Source organism: Bufo gargarizans, chromosome 10 (genome assembly GCF_014858855.1).
Source record: "Bufo gargarizans isolate SCDJY-AF-19 chromosome 10, ASM1485885v1, whole genome shotgun sequence".
Classification (NCBI taxonomy): Eukaryota; Metazoa; Chordata; class Amphibia; order Anura; family Bufonidae; genus Bufo; species Bufo gargarizans.
The window spans coordinates 62,375,674-62,394,562 of NC_058089.1; positions in this window are offsets into that span (position 1 = coordinate 62,375,674).

Sequence of the window (18,889 nt, forward strand, 5' to 3'; positions counted from 1 at the left end):
CCAATGTTTATTATATTGGGGGGGCGAACTGCACCACCAATGTTTATTATACTGGGGTGTTGGGGGGCCCACTGCACCACCAATGTTTATTATATTGGGGGGCCCACTGCGCCACCAATGTTTATTATATTGGGGGGGCACACTGCGCTACCAATGTTTATTATATTGACCTTCTACTATGCATTCTGTATTAAAGAATGCTATTATTTTCACTTATAACCATGTTATAAGGGAAAATACAATGAATAGACTTTCCTCCTAGCAACCATGCGTGAAAATCGCACCGCATCCTCACTTGCTTGCGGATGCTTGCGATTTTCACGCAGCCCCATTAACTTCTATGGGGCCTGCGTTGCGTGAAAAACACACAACATAGAGCATGCTACGATTTTCACGCAACGCACAAGTGATGTGTGAAAATCACTGCTCATGTGCACAGCCCCATAGAAGTGAATGGGTCCGGATTTAGTGCGGGTGCATTCCGGTATTTTGAATGCCGGATCTGGCACTAATACATTCCTATGGGGGAAAATGCTGGATCTGGCATTCAGGCAAATCTTCATATTTTTTTCGCCGGAGATAAAACCGTAGCATGCTGCGGTTTTATCTTTTGCCTGATCAGTCAAAATGACTGAACTGAAGACATCCTGAACAGATTGGTCTCCATTCAGAATGCATGGGGATATGCCTGATCAGTTCTTTTCTGGTATAGAGCCCCTAGGGCGGAACTCTATGCCGGAAAAGAAAAACGCTAGTGTGAAAGTACCCTAAAATATTAAGTTAAAATCCCCCCTTTCCCAATTTTACATATAAAATATCTAATCAATAAATAAATAAACATATTACATAGCGCTGTCCAAACTATTAAATTATTAAAAAATATCTCCTATGCGGTGAGAATTCGCCATTTTTTTGTCACCCCAAAAAATAGGATAGGACTGTTCAATTATGGGCCGAACGTTTCATAAAATGTGAAATGCACGCAGCTTTTTTTGTTGGTGTTTTTTTTTTTTTTTTGCGCGGTATTGAGTTTCGCAATACTTTTTTATGGTGACGAAATCGAATCAAAATTTTGGTATCAAACAACCCTATGCCGATCTGATCGGCGTAGCGTTGTCACTATACCAAAATTTTGATTTGGTTTTGATTTGGCGACTAAAAATTTGATTTGGCTCCTACATTTTTCAGTTCAGGAGCCAATGGCTACTAGGTATTTTTTTTAGTCTGGACCACTGCACTGGTCTATCATACCAGTTATAAGAAATGTTTTCCTTTAAATTTTCTCACTGTGTGTAGCAGAGGTAATGCAGTGAAAGCGGCTACATTTCTGCAGTACCCAAATACACTATTTGAAAAGTATATTCTTAGATAACACCCCGCTTCAATATGTCGTTTTGGGGGGCCACTGGTCTATCACACCAGTTATAATACTTTTTTCTAATTGCTTTTGCCACTCTTTGTAGTTGTAATATTGTTGCAGAACCGATCAGTCACAATGATGCACTATACAAATCCACTATAATATGCTTTCTATATTAGAAAGTATATTATAAGTGTATTACACACCTATATACTGCACACCAAACAATAGTACACCTATACCAGTCCTTAAAAGGACTTTTGTGGACCTATTAGCTAGCGATTTGTGTCGCTAACACTAACAGTCTGTCCCTGCTCCACACAGCAACCTCTCCCTACACTGACAAAAGACAGAATGTAAAATGGCAGTCAGATCAGGTCTATTTATAAGGTGGGGGTATGTCCATGTGCTGAAATGTCTCAATTGGCTGTCCTGTACCACCTGATGGATGTGTCATGGGTCAAAGTTCTTGACAATGTAAAAGAGTATGGCGGTCGCGAATATTGCCATATGTTCGCATGTTCGGCGAACAGAGATTGAGCAAAGTTCGCTGTGAACCGACCGTTGGGTGAACCGCAAGGCCATCTCTAACAGGCACGTCTTTTTGCAAGCAAGTCTGCACCCAGGAGGCAACACTGTCACTTACTAGCAACTTGGCAAGCACTTCTTGATTAGGGGCAAATCTAATGCGGATGAGTTCAGTTAAAGGGGAGTGTACTACTTTCTCATCCACTCCTAGACAAGGACGGGTGTCTTTGAGATTAAGTCAGGGGGAACATGTTTGCTGTGCACAACTGTCCTGTTTGCTCCAGTATTAATCAAAAATGGGACTACTTATTTATCACCCAGAGTGAGGGATATAATTGGGGCCGATCCTGAATCTGCTAAAGTGTTTAAGGGCACAGCTGATACTGGATTACTTCCTTCCTAATCTTGGTTTGAGGAGGACTGAGAAGGAGGGGCAGCACTATCCTGCTCCTTGGAATGGGACCAACAGTTCCTAGCCATATAACCCGGCTTCCCACAGTTATAACAGGCAAAGTTACGTAGCTTGTTACCTCCCTGATTTTGGCCGTTTTGATTAGGAGGAGGGGACCCAGAAGGAAGGGCACCTGTTTGCACAACTCCCACTCTCAGAGGGAGAGTTCTTCTCCAGTTCTGATCTTGTGACTTTCACCAGGTCCCCCTGGTCAAAAGAACACCACTCAGGATGGGCAGTAATCAGGGCTTCTCTGCGCTGCTGCCCCTACTCGCAGGCACGGACGCCGGGCTCACTGTTTCCCTACTGCTGCAATACTCCAGGCTGACAAGCACTGGCAGCAGATAGCTTAACTGTTGTATCTGCGCTCCATGCCAGATCTTACTTCCTGCTTGAGTCTTGTTCTGTTTGTTAGTAATGTAGAGAAGGGGCACAGTTACGATAGCATGGAGTGCAAGCACGTTTTTTAAAACAACAAGCAAAATAAGGAAAACCAAGAAAAACTACAATAAAACTGCAGATCCAAAATGACTAAAAATCCAATATAACTTTTATTAAAGAGAAACACAAACACATTAAAAATTGTTAAAAAAAAATACAGTGCCGATCACAGACAAAAAGCTTACTAAGTCCAAAATACGGACAAAGCGTGTATAGCCAAGGACAATGTAAAGACAAATAAAACAGGCAAAGATCAAAAATAATGTGACATCAATTAAAGGGGTTGTCCGGGATTCGGGACATTTGTCTAATGGTAATCTAATAACAAACATTACAAATATGCATGTGGTACCTTTTGAACATATTGCTGAAGCCCCGTTTTCCTCATGATAATTCTTGTCTGGGAGTGAATGTTTTCTTATCTTCAGTGACGTATCGGGTCCCTGGCAGGCGAGCAAAGCCTCCTCTTCCTCTGCTCAGGGAGCCTGGTGAAGTCACTGGCAGTCTAATTATGCAGAGAGGTTGGAGGGGCAGTAACTTGTCCGGCTGACATTGCGCTAAGCCCCGCCCCCAAGTCCAGTGACGTCACTGGGCATACAGCATTACAATAAATGGAGGCAGATCAATATGCTTGTTAGCATAGAAAACTCCTCCAAACTGAATTACTTGCTAATGGGGCAGAAGGCTTTAGGCCTCATGCACACGACCCTTATTTGGGTCCGCATCCTAGCCTCCGTTTTGGCAGCTCGGATGCGGACCCATTTACTTTAATGGGGCCGCAAAAGATGCGGACAGCACTCCGTGTGCTGTCCGCATCCGTTGCTCCGTTCCGTGGCCCCACTAAAAAAATATAACATGTCCTATTCTTGCCCACGCTTTGCAGACAAGAATAGGCATTATATTGATGGCCGCCCGTTCCATTCCGCAATTGCGGAAGGCACACAGGCAGCTTCCGTTTTTTGCAGATCCGAGGTTTGTGGACTGCAGAAAACGGCACAGTCGTGTGCATGTAGCCTTATAAAAAGGAGGAATTCCTTTCACCACAGCACCACAGGATTACATGGCCATGCTAATTGCATATATTGCATTTAGACAATGGCATGTTGATTGTGTATAAAAAAAGACAATGAAACAAAGGCTCATTTGAAAGAAAAGATAATAATAATAGTGTAATCAGTCTGCTTTTTTTGTTGATTTGAAATAAACGGATAATCTTATTTCTGTAATGAGGCTGCTTTTGTCTAGTTGAAAATAAAAAAAATTAGCCCTGTACTTGTGTTTTGGACTGAACTTTTTTGCACATTCTACTTGGAGTTGCAGTATGTGCATTTCACTTTCCTGTGGTTATACATCGGTTCAACTGATTGCCAGGTCAGTATATAAGGTTACCTTGAAATATGTATATATATATATATAGCTAACATAAAGCTGTCGGTATGATTCTGTAGAAATAAGGTCAAGCAGAGGCACATAGCATTATAAATCATGATAATGCCGTGCGCTCCTGCAAGTCCAGAGCGGAGGATCATATTCACACACCGAGCGTGATTCCCGCAATAGACTCGCTCGTGTGAAACAGCCCTTACAGTGTGATGCTGTTTGGTATGTTTACGGATACATGTGTGAGCGTGCCACTTACAGTGTAACGCTGTCAGGTAGGTATATGGATACATGTGGGAGCGTGTCCCTTACAGTGTGATGGTGTCCAGTATGTTTATGGATACATGTGGGAGCATGCCCCTTACAGTGTAATGCTGTCTGGTATGTTTACGGATACATGCTGGAGCGTGCCCCTTACAGTGTGACGCTGTCAGGTATGTTTATGGATACATGTGGGAGAGTGCCCCTTAAAGTGTAACGGTGTCCGGTATGTTTATGTATGCATGTGGGAGCGTGTCCCTTACAGTATGATACCATCAGGTATGTTTATGGTGTGGGGATGTGCTCGTTGTAGGCTACGGTAGCGGCGGCAGTATTGAGGCAATCATAGACAGTCTTTGTGATACACTGTGACTTTATTCACACCAACGGCATAACAGGCAATGTGCAGACCACACAGGTGCATATCCACATAGTGCATAGAACAAAAGTCCTTCCATAGAAAATAAACAGCAGGTTTGAGTCACCTTGTTTTGGACAGACCACAGCAGTTCTGCAGGCTTCTAGGCTATCTGCCTTTGTCTCCCTCAGGCCAGAGCCCCTTTGGCTTGTAGCACCACAGGTCCCAGGGCTATCCTTCAATGTGTGCTGCGCCCAGACTCTCCTTCATCAGCACTCACTCTGTCTGTGGAAATCTCCAGCTCAGCAAGACACACCCCACCCCCATCATCAGCAGGCTGGGTTCTTAAAGGCCCAGCTCCACCAAAAACCTGGGCTGGCCGTGGGGAACAGGCACCCCCCCACTCTTTACCTGTTCCCAGTAAGAACCGGCCCGGACACGCTGCGCCAGCAGCATTCGCCGCTGTAACCGCAATGATCCGGTTCTTACTCCACCGAGGCCAGGACCTCTGGTGGCACGTATCGTCCGTCCATTATTATTCCGGGGACTCTCCTACATATCCCCCCCCCTTTGTTCACCCCTGAGGGCTTGAACATACTGTTCAAGCCTGAGGGGGTGAACACATGCACAGCAGTGTACCCGGGACAGGGCATCTGCGTTCCCCTGTAAGCGGCCGGTCCTGTGCTCAACAGTGAACTTAAAGTTCTGGAGGGACAAGAACCACCTAGTAACCCGAGCGCTCCCCTCCTTAGCCCGACTCATCCACTGAAGAGGGGAGTGGTCGGTCACCAGACGGAACCTTCTCCCCAGAAGGTAATATCTGAGAGACTCGAGTGCCCACTTGATGGCGAGGCACTCTCTCTCCACAATGCTATACCGGGTTTCTGCTGGGGTAAGCTTGCGGCTTAGAAAAACCACGGGGTGCTCTTCCCCGTTGAGCTCCTGGGAAAGCACAGCCCCTAGTCCTACTCCCGAGGCATCTGTTTGAACTACAAACTCCCGCTTGAAGTCGGGCGTCACCAGAACTGGGGACTCACATAGGGCCAACTTCAAACGGGAGAACGCCTCCTCCTCCTTCTCCCCCCAGCGAACCATCACCGACTTTCTACCCTTCAAGAGGCCGGTTAACGGGGCTGCCAAGGTGGCAAAATGGGGAATGAACCTCATGTAGTACCCAATCAGGCCCAAAAATGACCGTACTTGCTTGGACGTACGAGGCCTGGGCCAATTCCGGATTGCTTCAACTTTATTTACTTGGGGCCTAAAGACTCCGCGTCCAATCACATACCCCAAATAGCGAGCTTCCTCTAGTCCCACCGAGCATTTTTTTGGGTTGGCAGTTAACCCCGCCTTCCTTAGAGAATCTATCACTGCCTGAAGTTTCGACAAATGACCCTCCCAGTCTGGGCTAAACACGACTATATCATCCAGATACGCGGAGGTATACTGGTGATGGGGCTTGAGGACGACATCCATCAGACGCTGGAACGTAGCCGGAGCGCCATGCAACCCAAAAGGCAACACCCTATACTGAAAAAGCCCCTCCGGGGTGACAAAGGCCGTCTTCTCCTTTGCCGCCTCCGTCAGAGGTACCTGCCAGTAGCCCTTCGTGAGATCTAGGATCGAAAAATACCGGGCTTTTCCCAGCCGCTCTATCAACTCGTCTACCCGAGGCATGGGATAGGCGTCAAATTTTGATACCTCATTCAATTTCCTAAAATCATTACAGAACCGTAATGAACCATCCGGTTTGGGAATAAGGACAATCGGGCTAGCCCACTCGCTCTTTGACTCTTCTATGACCCCTAGACGTAGCATCGATCTTACCTCCTGCGAAATGGCTTGTCGCCGAGCCTCCGGTACTCGGTATGGTCTTAGGCGGACTTTCACCCGGGGCTCGGTGACAATGTCATGCTCGATCAAGGTGGTACGTCCAGGAAGGTCAGAGAATACGTCCCTATTCCGACTAACAAATTCTTTCACCTCTTGTGCTTGTTTGGTCGACAGTCCGTCCCCTATCGTCACCCCAGCGGCGTTCTCCGGAACACCTGGTGACCCCGGGTCACTCCCCGACGTCCCGACAGAGGGCGGGCTGTCTGCAAACAAATTCTCTCTGTCTCTCCAAAGTTTTAGTAGATTCACATGATATACCTGTTCGGGCTTCCGCCTCCCTGGCTGGTATATCCTGTAATCAACTGGGCCCACCTTCTCCTTAACTTCATAGGGTCCTTGCCACCGGGCCAAGAATTTACTCTCGACCGTGGGCACGAGTACAAGAACTCGGTCCCCCGGGTGAAATGTCCTTACCCGGGCGGTTCGGTTATATACCCGACTCTGGGCCAGTTGTGCCGCTTCCATGTGCTCACGGACGATCGGCAACACGACCCCTATTCGGTCCTGCATTTTTCCTATGTGCTCTATCATACTTTTATGAGGCGTAGGCTGTTGCTCCCATGCTTCCTTAGCGATATCCAGTAGCCCACGGGGATGTCGCCCATATAACAACTCAAAGGGCGAGAACCCCGTGGACGCCTGGGGCACCTCCCGTACCGCAAACAAAACATAGGGCAACAGTAAGTCCCAATCCCTCCCGTCCTTAGCCACGACTCTTTTTAGCATGGACTTCAGGGTCTTATTAAACCGTTCTACTAACCCATCGGTTTGGGGATGGTAGACGGACGTGTGCAGGTGTTTAATATTTAATAGCTTACACAATTCCTTTGTTATTTTGGACATAAAGGGTGTCCCCTGGTCCGTCAGAATCTCCTTTGGTATCCCCACCCGGGCAAACATACTCATGAGCTCTTTAGCTATTACCTTGGCCGACGTATGGCGCAATGGGACCGCCTCCGGATAGCGAGTGGCATAGTCTAACACTACCAGGATGTGTTGGTGACCTCGGGCTGACTTAATAATGGGGCCTACCAGATCCATGGCGATCCTTTCGAAGGGCACCTCTATAATGGGCATAGGTACCAGTGGACTGCGATAGTGAGGTTGGGGGCTAGTCAGCTGACACACTGGACAGGACTGACAGAACCTCCGGACTTCCTCATATATCCCAGGCCAATAGAACCGTTGTAGAATTCGCTCCAGCGTTTTCTTAACCCCCAGATGACCACCCAACACATGCGCATGCGCTAAATCCAAGACCATTCGCCGGTAAGGCTGGGGCACCACCAGTTGTTCCACCACCTCCTGCCTCACCTTGTCTACCCTACATAACAGGTCCTGGTTATAGGCCAGGTGAGGAAATACGGTATCGGCGCCGGGACGCTGGGCAACACCATTAACCACCGACACACCTTCTCTAGCCCGCAATAACGTCAAATCCTGGAGCTGTGCGGTCCCGAAGGTTTCTCGGGGTACCTCCAGATCCAGGATGGACGAACTTTCTACTGTCTCACCCGCCAATACTTCTAGGGGAAACCGGTCAGGGTTACACTCTACCTCCTCTATGGTGACCCCTACAGCTGGGGTCCCTGCCTCGGGGTCCTCGGGCTCGGGACCTGGACATTTTCCTTCCCCATAGGTAGGCAACCCGTTCCTCCACAAAGTCCAGAACAGGGGAAAGTCCCTCCCCAATATTGCGGCATAAGGGAGCCGTCTCCCCACCCCGACGACATGTGGTACCTCCTTTCCACACACTGCCAGGGTAACCTTAGTGGTGGGATACTCCCTGCGATCCCCATGTATACAGACAATGGTAAGGGTTCACCTTTCTGGGAGTTTTTCCGTTACCAGCGACTCATGGACCAGAGTTACCAGGCTCCCAGAGTCCAGCAGGGCCTGCACGGAGTGTCCATTAACAACGACATCACACACCGGAGGGTTGTCCGCCGCCAGCAGGGGTCAGCTATATACACCGGTTGGGCATAAAAAGAGGACCGGCGAGCGAACCTGCAGTCCATGGGTTCGGATGCCCTAGGGCAGTTGGATGCCACATGTCCCCAGTCCTGACAATGCCAACATCTGATCCTCGCAGCCTTCCTCCTCCCCAGGGTATTCCTCCCACGGACTGGAGATCCACTCCCCTGCTTATGTGGTGGGATCCCTTTTTCAGGATCCCGGGTCGGCAGCGGGGGCTGACGTGACTTCGGTAGTACCGCTGAGTCCCGTCCCAAATCCTGAGTGGCCATATACCTCTCCACCAGGCTAACCAGTTGTTCCAGGTTGCCTGGATCGCCTTGTCCCACCCAGCGCTGTATGGCTCTCGGGAGGGTACGCACGAACCTGTCGACCACGACCCTTTCAACCATCTGAGAAGGGCTCAATATCTCAGGCTGAAGCCATTTTTTTACTAGGTGAAGTAAGTCATAGGCTTGTGACCGGGCGGGTCGGGACTCGGCAAACACCCACTGATACACCCTGTGCGCTCGCACATAGGTGTTTACCCCCAACCTGGCCATAACCTCAGCTTTTAGCCTCTCATAGTCCTTGGCCTCATCGCAGCTGAGGTCAAAATAGGCCTTTTGTGCGTCCCCCACCAGAAAAGGCGCCACCACCTCGGCCCACTGCTCCAACGGCAGCCTCTCTTGCTCCGCGGTTCTTTCGAATACCATCAGGAATGCCTCTATATCATCTCCCGGACCCATTTTCCTCAGGGCGGATCGGACTTTGTCCCTGGCGGTAGACACAGTCGGGGTTGTCGCAGTTAAAACTCCTTGCAGGGATGTTCGCACCGACTCTTGCATGGCTACCAGTTGCTGCATTAGGAGAGTGTTTGTTTGCTGCTGTGCACACATAGCCTCCTCATGTCTTTTTTGCTGTAGCTCATTACTTTCCCTCTGAGCCTGCAATGCCTGTTGCTGCTGTACATTACTCTGAATCAGGTGCTTAATGGCCTCCTCCATCTTGTCAGGAACCATAAAACTTGCAGGCCTGATATATGACATGCAGTCCAACACAACTTTTGCCTCAGGCCTGCCTCACTGCAGGAATGCCCGCTCCAAGCCACCAATTATGGGGATGTGCTCGTGGTAGACTACGGTAGCGGCGGCAGTATTGAGGCAATCATAGACAGTCTTTGTGATACACTGTGACTTTATTCACACCAACGGCATAACAGGCAATGTGCAGACCACACAGGTGCATATCCACATAGTGCATAGAACAAAAGTCCTTCCATAGAAAATAAACAGCAGGTTTGAGTCACCTTGTTTTGGACAGACCACAGCAGTTCTGCAGGCTTCTAGGCTATCTGCCTTTGTCTCCCTCAGGCCAGAGCCCCTTTGGCTTGTAGCACCACAGGTCCCAGGGCTATCCTTCAATGTGTGCTGCGCCCAGACTCTCCTTCATCAGCACTCACGCTGTCTGTGGAAATCTCCAGCTCAGCAAGACACACCCCACCCCCATCATCAGCAGGCTGGGTTCTTAAAGGCCCAGCTCCACCAAAAACCTGGGCTGGCCGTGGGGAACAGGCACCCCCCCACTCTTTACCTGTTCCCAGTAAGAACCGGCCCGGACATGCTGCGCCAGCAGCATTCGCCGCTGTAACCGCAATGATCCGGTTCTTACTCCACCGAGGCCAGGACCTCTGGTGGCACGTATCGTCCATCCATTATTATTCCGGGGACTCTCCTACAATGGATACATGTGGGAGCCTGCCCATTACAGTGTGATGCTGTCTGGTATGTTTATGGATACTTGTGGGAGCGTGCCCCTTACAGTGTTGATGAAACCGCCCTAAATTAGGGCATTTAAGATACACTCTGGTGTTCCAAATCAATGTACCCCCAGGGGGTTAATATCCACGCGTGGTTGAGAGACTGGACACTGACACAGAAGTTGGTCAAAGCAATCTCTAACTTTCATTACATGGGGTAAGCGTATATACATCTTCAGAAGAGGGCAGTCCTCACTGAGGCTTAAAACATTGTTTCATTGGTCAAAAAGGAGGAAGAGATTAGAGAGAGAAGATAGCACCCTGGCTTCTGCACACTGGGCCCTACTTTGGAATGTGAACTAATGTAAACATCTGGTTACCATCGCCATTTTGTAATGGAGTTTATTCTAACAAGAATACTGCCTACGTCATATGTGACATTTCAAAGAGGTGCTTCTCTATAGGCAGTGAATAATATATGCATATCATCGAGCCATATAATTGGCTTATGCACTCCTTCACTCTCTATATTGCTCCCTTGTTGGGATGCCTGTGCAAGGATGAGAAAACGGACACCTCTCACAGCACAGCCCTTTGCCCCCCTCTCTTCTCCAATCTTGAAACAAAGAGGGGGGTGGGTGGGCACTTGGAAGTAGAAAAAGTTAACTCATTCCAATCCTAGATATACAAAATATAGAATAAAATTCACACATCTTTAACAGTCCCCCCTTGAATTTCATTCTCTCCCTAAACCTAAACATCTGTCCCAATGTTCCGCCTCCTCTTCACCAGCTTCCACGACAAGCCATTCCTAGCGAACAGCCTCCCGTGACACTGGATTTGAGCACGGGGAAGTCAGATGATCTTTCCCTAACTGGCGTTGACATTATATGGGGACTGGAGGTCATCAGTGCTTCTGATTTGACTGGACCGAAGTTTTCATACAATTTCCATATTCTTTTGAGTCATGATCATCAGTCACACAAGAGAAAACCAGTCCTAACACTTCCTTGAAATCAATCCAATTATGCATTTCTTTGAGCTTCACTGTGCTTGTGGTCAACAACACTCGGAATGAACCATCAAACCAGGGTTTTAGGACTTTTCTAACGTGTCTTTTTCTACCACCCAATCTCCAGACACAAGTGGGTGGGTTCCTGGTACTTTATCAAAACCTGGAAGTGAAGCAAAAACTCGAAAATGTACTTTAGTCAAATGCTTATACAAAACTGATCACATAATCTGTCAGACAACCATGTTGCATCTGAAGCTGCTGTGGGAAATAAAATCCTATTCTAGGGGCTGACCTAAAAAGGACCTTATAGGGACAAAGTCCTGTCTCACGGTTAGGCGTATACCTTACTAAAGAGGGCTACCAGCAGGCACTCTATTAAGGCTTTGAATCTTTAACTTAGCGTCCCGTTCAGTTCCTTTTTCCTACTCTACTGCTGCTTTGTGGATGTTACGAAGCATGTAAGGCCTGTCCTACACCCAAAACCTTCATCATCTCCTGCATCACTTCACCTGTGAAGTGAACACCTGTGTCACTTTCAATGATCTAAGGTGCCCCATACTTGCACACAACTTCGGCCATAATCTTCTTTACTTCTTTGGGTACGGTTTTGGCCATCCTGAAAACAAGTCATCACATATCAATACATACTCATACATGCCCACCTTGGGTATTTGAAGGTAGTCTACAAACATTGAAACGGATACAAAAAGCAAGACGTGTTTCTTGGGTACCTTAACCACCTTGCCCACGTTGTTCTGGGCACAAACCATTTATCCTTGAGTATGTCTGACTGTTACAGTGCTGAACCCTGGGGCGTACCATATGCTACGTACTAAATCACACATAGCAGTTTTTGTCTGGTGCATCACTCCATGGGTTGCCTGTGCCATCGTGGAGTAGAGGGACCTGGGAAGGTAAAGTTTCCCTTCTTATTTGTAGTCCCCCCTTTTCCATCCTCCAGTCCCTTTCCTCCTTCCCCATCTGGTTCTGTAAGGTAAGGTAAGGTTTCAGGAGACAGGAGGAGTTATTTCAGGGACCTGAACTGTGGCCACTTAAGACAGGAGTCTGCTTAGGTAATTTGGCAGCCATTTTTGCCGCCTGATCTGCCGTGGCTTTCCCCTTTGCCTCCTCTGCATCTGTTTACAGTGGCCTTTCGTTGCTATCATCACCCCTCATGTTAGTGACAAGAGGGCTTCCATCAGAGACCTCACTGCTTCCCCATTTTCAATGGGTTTACCTGAAGCGATCAAGGAGTCTCTGGCTTTCCATATGGGCCCATAGTCATGGGCTATCCCAAAGCACACCTGGAATCAGTGTAAATGTTTTTTTTTTCCATCTGCATATCTGCAAGCCATCTTCAGAGTCTTTTAGCTCCACTTCTTGAGCAGACATGTGTGGTAGTTCACGTTTAATCACCACTGCCCAACCTGTATAGTACCTGCCATCCTGGCCATACCTCGATCTATCCACAAAGAGCACATGATCTAGATTACCTAATGGCTGATTTACCAAATCCCACTACCTCTTGTGACATCATCTGCAAACAGTCCGGAGCCTCTTCCTTTGAATCTGGAAGAAAAGTTTAAAGTGCGGTGCCCTAACTCTTCCCTCCCCCCTTGATCCAGAGGCAACAGGGTGGCTGGGTCCAAAGTATTAGACCTTTGGAGAGCAACTTTGTCAGGCAACAAAATAGAACAATAATGGGCAACAAAACAATCATTTGGATTGTACGTTCATGAGGATAGATGTAATATCACCATCACTTTGTGGTTCAGAACTATCTCAGAGCTTTCATCAAGCATAGCTAGTACAACTACTACAGCTCTGATGCAGACAGGGGCACCTCTGGCCATGGTATCAAGTCTGAATAATATTCTACGGGGCGTTATTGCTGGCCATGCAGTTGGGTGAGGATTGCTGAGTCATGGCCACTCACTTCATAACAATACAATCTAAATGTAATAATCTGATAGGCTCAGTGTTGGGGAACACAAAATTGCCAGTTCTAGGCATAAAAAGCATCTACCACCTCATCTGTGAGTCTGTAGGGACTAAAGGACAAATCAATCACAGTGGAGTGAGTAGGGGTAATGGGAACCTGAGCCGACAAGGCGTGTGTGTATTGGGCACGATGTGGGTGTTAGAAACTGTGGCTTCATTAACTGCATGTATGTCATGTACCATCCAATGGTGAGTGGTTTGCTTTTCTCAGCTTCTGGGAGTACTGATACAAACATGGACCAGGGAATTTTATCACTAATGGCCAACAAAGTTCCTGGACGTTGAGGGCACCTGTAAGCTTCACAGTGCCGTCCTCCTGATATGAGATACCAGCATGTACTTTTGAAAACAAATCTGCACCTAGGAGGCAACAAGGGGCATTACCACTGACCAGCAAACGGGCAAGCGCATCTTGGTTAGGGGCAAATCTAATATGGAAGGTTTCTGTTGAAAAGGGAGCGTACTACTTTCCCATCCATTTCTACCCAAAGACTGGTTTCCTTGGAGAGTAAATCAGGGGAGGCCATGTTTGCTGTGCACAACTGTCTTGGCTGCTCCAGTATCAATCAAAAACGGGACTACTTCTTTATCACCCAGAGTGAGGGATATCATTGGGCCAGACTGAATCTGCTAAAAATGTTTAAAATTAGAGCCGATACTGGATTTTCTGTTTCCTAAGCTTGATCTAACTCCCCCCTTTACTGTCTTTGTGTTCTCCTTATGACAAAAAAAAACATGGGTGTCTGTGGGGGCGGACAGTGTTCCGGGCATGGTCAACATAGAATACAATCCTCTTGTGTGGTGTGGACGAGGAGTACCACACAAACCACAACACTCTCTCTTCTGGTATCTGGGCCCCACAGACTCTGCAGGCCCACCATAGGGTGGCAGACTTACTTTTTCCTCACTTCAATGAGGCGTTTGACATCAGGGCTGAAGCAATGCCAAAGGAACACTATCTATGGTTGGCACCACTGAACCACCCAATGCTGCTTGATGTTACTCTGCATTTTGGATTACAGAAGTATCCAACTTTTCCCATCGCAGAATTAATAGACTGGAAAACAAAACAGGACTTCTCATCTTCCATGGGAGTGTCTTATAACTAGGGGATGGGCACAAGGGCTGTCATTGTCTGTAAAGTCCACCCCTATCCTCCTCCCTCCGCTCTCAGTCATCTAAGTCCACCCCCTTCAGTCGGACGCTGTGGTCCTCCTTTTGTCAGTCATATAGTCAGTGAGTAATCTGCCAGCTGTCCATTAGAACAAAGCTCTGATGTTTAGAACAACACTTAACATGTAACACGTAACTTCAAACATTGAAACAAACAGATCTGACAATACAGACATGAACACACAAAAGGGCCCATAAGAAACTTTTCATTGACTTCAATTTAAAAAATAAATAAATAAAAATGTACAGCTTGATCAATGCTGTTGGCACCAATAAAAACTAAAAACTTCCAAGAAAAATAAAATCCTCAATGCGCATATTATTTAAAAAAACAAATACCGTACTCCATACGCATTCATATTTTCATGTACTCATTTTCACAAACAGCTCATAAACAGTCTTCACACATATTCGCCTCAACTACAACTCAAAGCCACACCCATTCACATTCCACTGAATCATGTATGTCTTCCAATCCAGCCTCACTGTTTTCATCCCAAAACTTGCAGCACAGACAAACACAGCTTTCCTGGAAACAGATAGCCACACCACACCCAGAATTGCTGATGGTCTGTCGCTGCAAGACAATATACATGTTATAATCATACAGTCATTTTGTTAAAAGCTGGATTCCCACAGTACCCTGCTTGGGAAAGAAGATTATTGAACAATTTTTATTTTACTTCTATAATAATATTACACATATAACATCACTTACTCTGATGATTCCATTGCCTTGCCTCGCCTTGCCTCTCTTATCTCAGGAATGTTCAGGCAGGGGAAGTAAAGCAATCCATCACAGGACGCTCAACCGTCCTAAATATTCCTCAAACTTTTACTCATTGGAATTTACAGCATATATGGTGGGGGAAGGGATGCCACATGGCAACTTCTTTGTTCTCTATAGGATTCAAAATCCTCCATCTTGTAGTAAGAAATGCTACACATTTCTCCAACTTTCAATTTCTCTCAGTTACTTCCATGGACACTTTAAACCATAACTCAGTAAGCACCAGCCTATTATTCTCAATAAACCAACTTCTCTTTTCCTTCAATACACTTATCCATTAACTGACCATTTTATATCATTAGGGCAACAAAACTTAACCAGTTAATTTCGGAACATTTAACACAAGCGCCTTTCTGATTGCAGACACTGGGGCACTTTCTTTCTTGCTAATTCCATCCATTAACATCCTGACACTTCTTCTGTTTTCTCACTTATTAGAACCCCCCCCCCCCCCCCAACATCACAGGAGTCATCCTATAATCTCCCTCTTCCCTCGCTACTAGCTAGGGGCTGTACTTTCTCCTTCTTCATAATATTGGGACTGACCCATATCAACAACAGTATTTCAGACTGACACACACACAAAAACAGAGGAATGATCAGCACCTTTAACCCTTTCCTCCGCAGACAAAGGATTCACCCTCCCCTCTGGTTGGCTCAAAGCTGACTATCACATCTGACTAGTCAGCTGGGACTCCCCGCACGTCTTCCCCAAGACCAGGGGTCAGGCGGGCTCCGCTGTGTCTTCCTGGGGTCAAGTCAGGTATAGAATATCACTGCAGTCTTCCCTTATCAAAAGGATCTAAGGATCATACGGATCTACCGTCTTCCTGCCAGGTCAGCCGGAGCTTATTTTGTCCCACACCTCGGCGCTACAGCGCCCCCTTCCAAACCAGGAGGTTACTGTCCCCTCCCTTTGTCTGTGGTTTTACCATCTGTGCTCAACTCACATAAATCACAGACACACACAAACATATACACACCAGAGTGATCTATAATTTCAGACTATTGGTTCTATAGACTCCAAGCTTTCAGCATTACAGCCGACTACTATACTTACATCGGTACCACCTCACAGCAGACTGAGCTATCTGAGCATGACGAAGTAACTAGCAGAAAGGCAGATGAGATAAAATGTTTTCTCACCTTTCTTTGAGGTTGCAATCCTCTCCCCTCTGCCGTTCGTCAAGCTCAGGGGCCCGTCTTGTCAGCTGTCTGATGCTACGTTCACTCAGGAGTCCCATCTGGGGTGCCATTTTGATGAAACCGCCCTAAATTAGGGCATTTAAGATACACTCTGGTGTTCCAAATCAATGTACCCCCAGGGGGTTAATATCCACGCGTGGTTGAGAAACTGGACACTGACACAGAAGTTGGTCAAAGCAATCTCTAACTTTTATTACATGGGGTAAGCGTATATATACATCTTCAGAAGAGGGCAGTCCTCACTGAGGCTTAAAACATTGTTTCATTGGTCAAAAAGGAAGAAGAGATAAGAGAGAGGAGATAGCACCCTGGCTTCTGCGCACTGGGTCCTACTTTGGAATGTGAACTAATGCAAACATCTGGTTACCATCACCATTTTGTAATGGAGTTTATTCTAGCAAGAATACTGCCATATATGACACTTCAAAGAGGTGCTTCTCTATAGGCAGTGAATAATATATACATATCATCGAGCCATATACAGTGATACCTCGGTTCACGAACGCTTCTGTTCACGAACAACTCGGTTCACGAACAGAAAAGTTCATAAAAATATGCTCCGGTTTACGAACTCCGCCTCGGTTCACGAACAGGAGCCGTGGCCATTTTAATGTTTTTTTCCAGGCTGTCACATGGTTGTGACTTCTTGTAGGAAGACCGTGGAGAGAAGAAGAGACACAGAAAGAAGTACTGCGAGTACTCTGCAAACATTTTAAGGGATTTTTTGATTTTTGGTGTGCTTTTTAGCACATACAGTACTGTACAGTTCACTGGACACCCAATATGGCTCCCAAGAAGCATAGTGGAAAGAAGAAAGTGCGGAGCAGCAATGAAGGTGACAAGAACAGCAATGCAGGTGACAATGTGCAAAGTGGAGATGCAAGTGACAATGTGCAAAGTGGAAATGCAAGTGACAATGTGCAAAGTGGAAATGCAGGTGACAAGAATGTGCAGCGCAAGCATGGTGGCAAAAAGAAAGTGCAGAGCAGTAGTAAAGGTGACAGCAAGGTTGTGAAGAAAATAACCATTGAGCTGAAGAAGGAAATTATAGAAAAGCATGACCGTGGTATTTGTGTGACTGATCTGGCCTCGGAGTACAAGATGGCAAAGTCAACAATCTCAACTATTCTGAAAAACAAAGCCGCCATCAAAGGAGCTGATGTTGCAAAAGGAGTAACAATGTTAACCAAGCAGAGGACGCAAGTGCTGGAAGAGGTGGAAAAACTTTTGTTGGTGTGGTTGAATGAGAAACAGCTGGCAGGTGATAGCGTTAGTGAAGCTATGATCTGTGAGAAAGCCAGGAAATTGCACAGTGATTTACTGCAAAGAAGCCCCTCTACAAGTGCAGCAAGTGACGAATTTAAAGCCAGTAGGGGGTGGTTTGAAAAATTCCGCAGGAGAAGTGGCATCCACAGTGTGATTAGACATGGTGAGGCTTCCAGTTCTGACAAGGCCGCAGCAGAAGCCTACAAGTTAGACTTTGCGGAATTCATGAAGACAGAAGGATACGTCCCTCAACAAGTGTTCAACTGTGATGAAACAGGGCTCTTCTGGAAAAAAATGCCGAACAGAACCTATATCACGCAGGAGGAAAAGGCACTACCAGGGCACAAGCCCATGAAGGACAGATTGACCCTTTTGCTGTGTGCCAATGAAAGCGCCGATCTGAAAATTAAACCACTACTGGTGTACCATTCTAAGACCCCTCGTGCATTTAGGGAACAAAATGTGAACAAGGCCAGACTGCCCGTCATGTGGAGAGCCAATGCCAAAGCTTGGGTCACAAGGCAATTGTTTATGGAATGGCTGCACGTTGTGTTTTCACCCCCGTCAGAAAATATCTTTCTGATAACCAGCTGCCTAAAAGGTGCCTTCTTCTGATGGACAATGCCCCGACACACCCTCCAGCCTTGGTGGATGATATGGATGCTGAGTATGACTTCATCAAGGTAAAGTTCCTCCCCCCCCAACACAACACCACTTCTGCAGCCCATGGACCAGCAAGTCATCATGCCAAATGACTGGACCAAAATTCATTATGCAAAAATGGAATGAGTGCCATGATTTTTTTGAAAAGCACCACCCCAACATAACTGTCGTGAACAGAGTGCTAAATCTCATGAATGATAATGTGGTCTCTCATTTCCGGAGGGTTATGCAGCGCAGGAAGAGACAAGTGACATTGGACAGATTTTTCAGAAAAACTGAGCCTGCAGCTAGGAGACAAAGGAGAGAGGAAACCCCTGAAGAAGATCCCCCTGATGTCCTTATGGAGGGGGACTCTCCCTCCAAACAATAACTGCCTCCGACCTGCCTTCCT